This window comes from Mus pahari, chromosome X, assembly GCF_900095145.1.
Source record: "Mus pahari chromosome X, PAHARI_EIJ_v1.1, whole genome shotgun sequence".
Classification (NCBI taxonomy): Eukaryota; Metazoa; Chordata; class Mammalia; order Rodentia; family Muridae; genus Mus; species Mus pahari.
In genome coordinates this window covers 129,413,297-129,420,938 of record NC_034613.1, presented here as the reverse complement: position 1 = coordinate 129,420,938, position 7,642 = coordinate 129,413,297, and positions in this window count along the sequence as shown.

Here is a 7,642-nt window from a genome sequence, read left to right as displayed (position 1 = left end):
CCATGAGCATGGGAGATCTTTCCATCTTCTGAGATCTTCTTCAATTTCTTTCTTTAGGGATTTGAAGTTCTTATCATACAGATCTTTCACTTCCTTAGCAACCCACTTTTAATAAGGGTTCAACCTCTCCTCTAGCCCAGCACCCAGCAGAGGTAGTGGAAGAGAAATGTTATTAGGATGTGGGGGAAGTGGACCTTATCAGCAATAGTTCTTTGGGGGCGAACTCAATCTTCTTGGGCAGCAGTTCAGTCCCATAGCAAATACCAAATATGGTTCAGCAGCTGCAGACCTGTTCTCTAGGCAGGCAGACACCAGGCATGAACCAGCAGCTACAGTCCAGTCCTTTCAGCAAGCAGACACCAGGCAGCTGTAGTTCAATCCTGAAGAAACCACTAGACTCCCCAACTGGTCTGAGGCAAAGACTCAGAAGCAGCAAGCTGCTGTAGGAACTTCACAAACAGTTCTTGGGCGAGCTTCTCTCAATGGTGGCATTATCACAAATTGAGCTCAACAACACTATGGAAGGTGAATCAATACATGCATGTCTTTAGTGAACAATAATGAGGCAATGCAAACCAGTGCTCAGTGCTCATCTCCCACTGTCTGTGAGGTTATATTTTTACTCCTTCATCAAGTGTCCTTTCACATGTTTCCTATATCCAAACATTCTTTCACCTGTGTCTGCTTCAGGAAAATAGCCTTTCATGTGCTTGCTCTAGAAGATATCCTTTCACCTGTGTGCCCCAGCAAAACATCATTTGACATAACTAACTTTCCAAAGAAATTAGAAGTTTCCACTTCAGAAGCCATTCTGACTTGGATGAGATGATATCTCAAAGTAGTTTTAATTTGTATTTCCCTGGTGGCTAAGAATGTTGAACACTTTTTTAAAAGTATGTATTTGCCATTTTTTGCTCCTTCTTTTGAGATCCCTGTGTTCAATTCCATAGATCATTTTTTAAAATTAGGTTGTTTTCTTGATGTTTAATTTTCAGCTATTTTTTATAATAATCTATCTTTGAAATTATTATATAATTGAATTTCTTCCTCCCTTTTCTCCCTACAACCCCTCCAATGTTCTCCACTTCTCTAGAAATTGCTTTTTATATATATATATATATATATATATATATATATATATATATATATCTCCCTAAATATATAAATACAACCTGCTCAGGTCATATAATGTTTCCATATATGCTCTCAGTGCTGAACACTTAATGAATCCTTTATATATTATAGATATTCATTTCCTGCCTAGTGTACAGCCAACAAAGGTTTTGTTCTATTCTCAATTGTCTCTTCTGATGCTCAGGAGCTTTTTGTTTAGTTCCACTTATTGATTGTTGGTTTTATTTCCTGAATGACCAGAGTCCTGTTCAGAAAGTCTTTACCAGTGCCTGTAACTTGAAGCATACTGTCTACTTTCTCCTCTAATAGTTTCAGGGATTCAGGCCTTATGTTGAGGTCCTTGATCCATTTGGAGTTGATTTTTATGCAGGGTGAGACATAAGGATCCAGTTTCATATTTGTATGTCTTGATATCCAGCTTACCCACACTATTTGATGAATGTGTTATCATTTGTATAGTGTGCATGTTTTGGCATGTGGCAAAATGAAGTGGCTGTAGTTGTGTGGGTCTACCTGGATTGTTCTATTGATTTATGTTTGGTTTTGTACCAGTAACATGCTGTTCTTATCAACATACCTTTGAAGTATAGCTTGAAATCAGACATTGTGCAATATTCTCTTTGGTCAGGATTACTTTGGCTATCTGGGTCTTTGTGCTCCCATATGAATTTTTCAGATTTTTGTTTTATTTCTGTGAAGAATGCTGCTGGAATTCTTTTTTTTTTTTTAGTTGAGTTGAGTTTTAGTAAATTTGTAGATTGATTTTGGTAGGATAACCATTTTCATAATATTATTTCATTATTCAAGCATTGGAGGTTACCTTGCTTTTTTGTTGTTACTTGTTTGGGTTTTGTTTTGTTTTGTTTTGTTTCTATTTCTGCAATAAAGACCATGGCCAAAAGCAACATGAGGAAGAAAAGCTTTGTTTTATCTTACATTGCTACATCACAGTCCATCACTGACAGAACTCAAGGTACGAGCCTGGAGGAAAGAATTGAAGCAGACCCAGGGAGGAATGCTGCTTACTGGCTTGCTTCCCATGGCTCACTCATCTAGTGTACAACTCAAAACCACCTGCCCAGAGGTGGCACTACTAACAGTGAGCTGGATACTCCCAATATCAATCATCAATTAAGAAAGTGCCCCACAAGTATAACTTTTAGTTTTTTCAAAACTTTTTTTTAAAGATTTATTTATTATACATAATTACACTGTAGCTGTCTTCAGACACTCCAGAAGAGGGCGTCAGATCTTGTTATGGATGGTTATAAGCCACCATGTGGTTGCTGGGATTTGTACTCCGGACCTTTGGAAGAGCAGTCGGGTGCTCTTACCCACTGAGCCATCTCACCAGTCCCCAAAACTTATTTTTAACGATGGTTCTTAAACACTTTAACCTCCCTTGTAGCCCACCACCTACCAGAGGTAGTAGAAAAGAAAGGATAGGAGGGTGTGGACCTGTCTAGAAAGGGTCTTTGGAGCAACTCCTATCTGTGTTGTCTGGAAATCAGGAGTTCAGTTCACAAATTAGCAGTGGCAGCTCAATCTACCCTCAACCTCAGCTCGAGTCAGCAGGAGGGACCAAGAGGAATGCGAGGAACAGTTCTCAGCTGTGCCTCTCAGTGAAGCAAAAATCAGTGAAGCAAAGATCAGCGAAGCATTCAGACTAACAGCTGTTGCACAGCTAGCTGTACCAGCAAGCCTACCTCAGCCACTCTGTCACTATCCATTGAGTTCTTTTTATACTCCTAAACATCTTGTGTCCTCCACGTGTCTTAACTCAGCACATGTGTCTGTATCAGCTGACATCACTTTGTCAATCACCCTGAGTCTGAGGAAGCAACAATAAACTGTGGCACACCACCAGAAGGTTGTTTGTTTGCTTTGTTGAATTTCCCTCTATAAAATCCCAAAAATCTAACTCAACTATGCATAGTAAGGTGGACCAATGCATGCATGTTGTTAGTGAAGAATCCTTTATCACGTGTCCTTTCATGTGCTTGCTTCAGCACAACATCTTTTCACTTATGTCTGCTTCGGCCAAATGTTCCTTCACAAGTATGCCTTAACCTTTCACATGTGTCCACTTTAGCCAAAAATTCCTTCATGTGTTTACCCCAGCAAAACACCATCCAAACAACTTTCCAAAGAACCCTTAAGTTTCCACTTCACACAGACTTGCCTACAGGCCCATCTGACGAGAGAGGGCATTTTCTCAATTGAGAGTCTCTCATCCCAGATGGTCAAGGCTTGTGTCAAGTTGGAAAAAAAAAACCTAGTCAGCATAGAGGTCTTCGAATGTCTTCCTCAATTTCTTCAGTGTTTTAAAGTTTTCATTGTAGAGGTCCTTCACTTCCTATTTAGATTTACTCAAAGATATTTTTTTTTTTTTGGTTTTTTCGAGATAGGGTTTCTTTGTATAGTCCTGGCTGTCCTGGAACTCACTTTGTAGACCAGGCTGGCCTCGAACTCAGAAATCCTCCTGCCTCTGCCTCCCGAGTGCTGGGATCAAAGGCGTGCGCCACCACGCCCGGCTCAAAGATATTTTTGATTCTACTGTGAGTGGGGTTGTTTCTCTGATTTCTTTTTTTTGGGGGGGGGATTTTTGAGACAGGGTTTCTCTGTATAGCCCTGGCTATCCTGGAACTCACTTTGTAGACCAGGCTGGCCTCGAACTCAGAAATCTGCCTGCCTCTGCCTCCCGAGTGTTGGGATTAAAGGCGTGTGCCACCACCCCCGGCCTCTGACTTCTTTCTTAGTACACTTCTCATTGATATATAGGAAAGATACTGATTTTAATGCTAATTTTGTGTCCTGCCACTTTACTAAAAGTATTTACCAGCTCAAGTAGGAATATTTCAACTTCCTTGTTTATTTGTTATCTTTTTATTTCCTTCTCTTGTCTTATTGCTGTAACTAAGACTTCAATCACTATATTAAATAGGAATGATCACCCTTGTTCTTTAGTACTGATGCTTCAAGTTTAGCATAATTTGGGCTATAGTTTTGTCATACCTACCCTTTATTACGGTGAAATACATTTGCACAGCTCCAGGTACAGGGGCAGTGAAGAAATAAAAAAACAAACACATAAGCATACAGTAAAGCTGGGCTCTCTGATAGAGAAGATGCAGCACCCCAGAATCTTAGTGTGTTTACTATATACAGTTAAACAGAGAGGCAGGGTTATTGCATATAGCTGAAAAAGGAGATGGGGTTATTTATATAAGGCTGAAAGAGAAGACAGGTTTAGCTTCTCTCTCTAAGAGGGATCTCTGTAGGGGATCAATCTTCAGTTAGTAAATATTCAGGTGTAGAAAGATATAGTGTACATTTTCTGCACACACTATCAACATTCACACATGGACCAGAGGGCAGCTTTGCCATCCTTCTGAGCCTTATCCTGGGAGAAAGGTGTTGTGATTTTCCCATGGATCTGAGGCTCTGGCTCTTGACTTGGCTATGCCCAGGTTAACAATACACTTAGGCCTTCAAATATTCAGGGCTTCCCCTGATCCCCATATTCCCTCAATCCTTAGTATCTTCAGAGCTTTACATATATTTCATCAAAGGCCTTTTCTGCACTTATAGAGATAATCATGTGACTTCTGTCCATGAGTCCATTTATGTGATAAATTACATTGATTTACATAGGTGAATAATCCCTGAACCTTTGGAATGAAGACAACTTGATCACAGTTACTGATCTTTTTGATCTATTCTTGGAGTCCAATTGCAAGTATTTTATTGTCGAGAAATGTTTACATCTCTCTTCTTCAGGGGAAATTGGTCTAGAGTTATTATATGCTATTGTTGTATCTTTGTCTACATTTACTGGCTTCATGAAAAAGAGTTGGGAAGCATTCCTTCTGTTTTATGGAATAATTTGACAAGTATTGTTTTTCATTCTTTAATGGCTTGGCTAGAATTCTGCTTTGAATCTATCTGACTTTTGGGGTGGGGCAGATTTACTACTGCACCAATCTTGCTGCTTGTTACGGATCAATTTGAATGATATCATCTTGGTTTAACATCACTATATAATACATATTTATGAATTCATCTACTTTTAGATTTTCCAATTTGAATAAATGTAATTTTTTTAGGTATGATGATACTTTATAAATTTCATTGATATCTGTTTTAATCTTTCCCTTTTCATCTAAGAATCTTATTGATTTTGTCTTTTTTCTGTATTTGCTGGTGAATTTGATTAAGAGTTTGTCAATTTTGTTTATCTCTTCAAAGAGCCATTTTGTCCATTTCATCAATTATTGTTATTTATTTTTGCTATTGTTTATTTATGTTTCACTGGATTCTGCCATAATCTCAATTATTTTGATCTACTAGTTTAGGTATTGGTTTGTTTTTGTTTGTTCAATTTTTATAGATGTATCATTAAGTTAGGTATTCTGTAACATATGCATTTAGAGCTATAAAATTCCCTCATGTGTCTGCCTTCAATGGAATCCAATTTATTTAGGTGTTCACTTCTAGGAATTTGTTTCCTTCTTGATTTGTTCAATGGTTCCATCCATTATTTTCATTGTATCATGACTGTATCACTGTTATTATTATGACCCCCTATGTGTGTGTGGGTGGGTGTGTGTGTGTGCCATGGTGAGCATGTGGAAGTCAGAGAATAACTCTCAGAAGTTGGTTCTCTCTTTCCATTATGAGCTCAGAAGATCAAACTCATATTTTCTGGCTTCCCGAGGAAGTGGTTTTATCTGCTTAGTTATCTTGCCAGAGAAGGAATTGCTCCCACACGTTATCCAAGTGAGTTGCTTAATCTTCATGGGTCTGGGTATTCATGTTGTTTCACTTCCTGTTAACTTCTATCTTTATTCCAGTGAGGTTAGACAGAATACAGAAATTATTTCTATTTTCCTATATTTTTGAAACTTGCTTTACTTCCTACTATTTGGTCTATTTTAGCATATATAATCTATGGATGCTCAGATGAATGTGTATTCCCAAGTGTTTTGATGGAATGTTCTGTAAATGTCTGTTATGTACATTGATTTATGATGTCATTTAACTCATATGTTTCTCTATTTTTAAGTCTGGATGGTGAGTGTAGCATATTGAAGTCACCTACAATCTGTTTAAATTAACCAGTGAGTTAGTATCTAGTAATGTTTGTTTTATAAAATTAAGTGTTCAGTGTATTTATATTTAGGATTGTAATAACCCACTGATTCCAATTAGTGCTTCCTATGTGTGCATGGTTGTAAAGCACCATTTACTGGAGACTGTAGAAGAAAACTGACTCTTCTTCCCTGGCACCCACCAACTGCCAAAAGCACCCTGCATTTTCTTAAAATTATCACTGACTTTGTCTGAATGATTCGGTTCCATTACCTTGTCTTCAAGCCTTGATATTCTGTCCTCTACATGCTCCAGTAAGGCTTTCTCCTGGGTTTTTAAAAATTTGATTTGATACCTTTTCCCATCTATAGATTTGTTTCAGTCTGGGTTTTCTTCAATATTTCTCATTATTGAATACTATTTTTGTATCCTGAATTGACTTTCAAATTTCATGCAGCTATTTGTGTTCTCCTGGAATTCATTCAAATGATTATTGGTATGCTCTTTGAATTCATTCATGAGTTTATGCCTGACTTCTTTGAGTTCTCTGAACATATTTGTAATCATTTATTCTGAATTATTTTTCTGAAAATTTCTCTAAGTCCCTCTCATTGGTGGCCATTACTATGGTACTGTTTTTTGTTGTTTTGTTTAGGTTTTTATTTATTTATATTTTTGGCACGAGCACTGGTTGGGGGAGGTTCAAGACGGGGTTTCTCTGTGTAGCCCTGGCTCTCCTGTAACTTGCTCTCTAGACCAGGTTGGCCTTGAATTTAGAGATCCACCTGCCTCTCCCTCCTGAGTGCTGGGATTAAAGGCATGTGCCACCACTGCCCAGCTGGTACTGGTAATTTTGAAGGAGACAAATTATCTTGGCTTTTCATGGAACTTGTTGTTTTGCACTAGGACATGAACATCCGGAATACGTTTGTTTGTTAACTCCTCCTGTTCCTCCTGTGTTGATCGGGCATTTTGATTGGTGTTTGGTGTTTCCCCAGTTTGGTTCTTGTTGGCTCAGCTTGCTGACACTTGAATTTCAGTTGTGGGGTCACTCATTGCTGACATCTGGATGGGATAGCTAAGATTATCCCTGCATGGCTAGGGGTGGCGTGACCTTTTACTATATGCAGTGAGGAAGTGTTCAGGAGATGGAGTTGAGGCCTAGGTCATCCTCTGATCTCATGAGCCAAGGTGCTTGTAAAGTGACAGGGGTCCACTGATAACTGAAAGTCATATATATTCTGACCATATAAACCTCTATGCATACAGGGCTGGAGTGTAGGCCAAGAACAGAAATTGAGAGCTGTGCATTCTATTCCTAGGTCTCGAAGCAAATCAGAGTATATGCTGGGACTGGGAGCACATGATCTTGGTTTTCTCTCTCTCTCTCTCTCTCTCTCTCTCTCTCTCTCTCTCT